A 2,991-nucleotide genomic window follows, 5' to 3' on the forward strand; every position below is an offset into this window, starting at 1 on the left:
TGGACTGACATGAATGGGCTAGGGCGAGCGATCAATAGACGGGCGTGGACGAGCATGGCTGGGATTGATGGCTCCCACGATTTCGTGGGAGCCATCTGTTTTGGGCTTTCTTTTTAATACCCTAGACCGTCGCTTAAGCAATGTATGCTTAAGAAATGTCATTTAAGCGATGCTTTGTAGTTTACATAGCAACATCATACAAGAGACGGCAAAAGAGAAGCGTCGCATATGCAAGGAGTCATGCGATGCAGTGTTTTTAGCTCAAAAAATTGTCATTTATACAACATATATACAACATTTTTCATCACGTAAATGATGCTTTTGTAAAAACTTGTCATTTCAGGCTTGTCTCGTTAAAGGGGGGGTTGTGTTGTAGTGGTGTGTCCACAATGATCCTTCCAAAGGTTTACCTATGGAAACCTTGTTGGTGACTTCTCCTTCCTCTAAATGATAAGGCTTAATGAACTTCTCACAACGTCACCAGTGGCAAAGCACCAGCGTCACTGTGATCCAGAAACTTCATTGGACTATTCAATCTCAGTAGGAGCAATGGGCTATGTGTACAAAGAGCAAGGATGTAGTCAATGACTCGGGCTAACTAGGAATTTCTCATTGAAGATCAATAATTGCAATGATCTATGATCCCCATCACGAGATGAAATTTAAAGAGATTACCTGGGACAATTGGCCGAGGTGGTAAACTCATTGAATTCATCAATGTAATGCACGCGTGGAGCCCAAAAAATCTAAGGGCATCACAAACCTATTATTACCTCAAACTTCCATGGCCTAGACAGCTGTAGTCCCTCTAAAAAAGTTGACTACAAAGAAGATCCTTCATGTAAGTAGGCTGAGGTATCGTTCATTAATTGAATTAACTAGACAAATCGCTCCACCAACTAAGAATGGCCATGCACCACCACCCATAGAATCAAGAAAGAGCTCTTAATCTGTCAATCCTTGCTATGCTAGGACCTAGTAAGTTTCCCCATGTTGAGTCAAATAAAGCCGCACACTCCAGTCCTGGTGGTTCCCTCTTCCGTCAATTTCTTTAAGTTTGAGCCTTGTGCGTATACTCCCTTTGGAGCCCAAAAACTTTAACTTCTCACATAAGGTCCTGGCAGAGACATCAAAGTAACATTTGCCAACTCCCTAGTCGGTCAGCATCGTTTATGGTTGAGACTAGGACAGTATTTGCAAGCTCCCAACTTTCATTCTTAATTAATGAAAGCATCCCTGGTAAATGTTTTCACAGTAGATCGTCTTTCATAAATCCAAGAATTTCACCTCTGACAATGAAATATGAATGCCTCCAATTCTCCCTATTAGTCATTACTCTGGTCCTAAAGATCAACAGTGAACACAATTGGACCAAAGTCCTATCTCGTGGTATTCCATGCTAATATATTCAGATCATAGGCTTGCTTTGAGAACCCTAATTTTTTCAAAGTAGCCACCAAATCCACATCCCAACTAGTTAAGGCTAAGACCACATCCTTGATAGAAAGGGTGGAGTGACCAGTGCACACCAAAAGAGGCGGACTGCTCGGCCAACCATAGATCCAACTATGAGCTTTTTAACTCTTTTAACTACAACAACTTAAATATACACTATTGGAGATGGAGTTACCACAGCTACTAGCACTAGACTTGCTCTCCAATGGATCCTCGTTAAGGGATTTAGATTATACTCATTCCAATTACCAAACTTGAAAAAGCCCAGTATTTAGATTATACTCATTCCAATTAACAAACTTGAAAAAACCCAGTATTTTTATTTATTGTCACTACCTCCTTGTGTCGGGATATGGTAATTTGCATGCTTTCCTTCCTTGGATGTGGTAGCTACTTATTAGGCTCCCTTTCCAGAATCGAACCCTAACTCTTTGTCACCCGTGTCACCGTCATGGCCTCTATCCTACCATTAAAAGTTGATAGGCAGAAATTAAAGGCCGACGATTCCTTCACTGTGCTATCACGCAAGCCCGCATCAGCCTTTTATCTAATAAATGCATCCCTTCTAGAAGTCGAGGGTTGGTGCACGTATTAGCTCTAGAATTATTATGATTATCTGAGTAGCAAGGTACCATCGAAGAAACTATAACTGATTTAATATGTCATTTGTAGTTTCACAGTACAAGAGAGTTTATACTTACACATGCATGGCTTAATCTTTAAGACAAGCATATGACTTCTAGGAGGATCAACCAAGTAGCTATCCTCGGTCACATGAGCAGCCCGAAGGCTGCTTGTTCCGACTCCATGCTCTCGATGAGGCAATAAGTCGGAGCACCTCCTGTAAGGTTCCCAAACACAAGACGAAGGGGTGAGGGGGGTGTGCCTCAGCACTAAAGGGCACGGTGAAGTAACAAGCCCTTAACCATGGGATCAAGGGTGGAGGAGGTTTACAGGGGCGGTAGGATGTGGGGTTGCTGGTGCACGCAGTCTCTAACCTCGGCCTCTGAAGCTACAGGTATAGTGGGAGATTGCCGGTAGGCCCAAAAAATTGACTCAAAATTATTTAGAAGAGAAGCTCTTCTGCACGGTAGATAGAATGGTGTAACGGTTAGGTTCTTGCCTCCTCATGTGTGGGTTGCAGGTTTGATGCTCCAGTACTACACCTCTTTTTTGGTTTTTTTAAGTATTAAAAAACAACCAAGGCAAGTTCCCATGCCTATGCCCAGCCGAGTTTACCATGCCCATGCCCATGCCCATGCCCGATCGGCGAGCCCATGAAAGGATGACGCCCGAGTTTACTATATTTGTCCAAGTTCACTCCGCGCGATCCTACGACCTAAGCCACCCCCATTTTCGTGTCCCTTGTCCCCCACCCTAGATCCCATGGTGCAGGGCTTGTTAGTTCACTGTGCCCTTTAGGGCTGAGGGGGGGCGTGGACGGCCCATGTCGGTCACGAGCGTGAAAGTTTAGAGACCTTCCATGTCTTCCAAGATACACACAGAGTACGCATACATCATGATTGTTGTATTGAT

General features: G+C 43.6%; 1 pseudogene; it reads right to left on the reverse strand.

Annotated features, from left to right (window-relative positions):
* Positions 1-387: 387 nt before the first annotated feature.
* LOC147634219 (18S ribosomal RNA) lies at positions 388-2,214 on the reverse strand (annotated as a pseudogene).
* Between the last annotated feature and the right edge of the window lie 777 nt (positions 2,215-2,991).

The sequence above is a fragment of the Cibotium barometz genome, chromosome 11 (assembly GCF_041138505.1).
Source record: "Cibotium barometz isolate CiBa-2024 chromosome 11, ASM4113850v1, whole genome shotgun sequence".
NCBI classification, from domain to species: domain Eukaryota; kingdom Viridiplantae; phylum Streptophyta; class Polypodiopsida; order Cyatheales; family Cibotiaceae; genus Cibotium; species Cibotium barometz.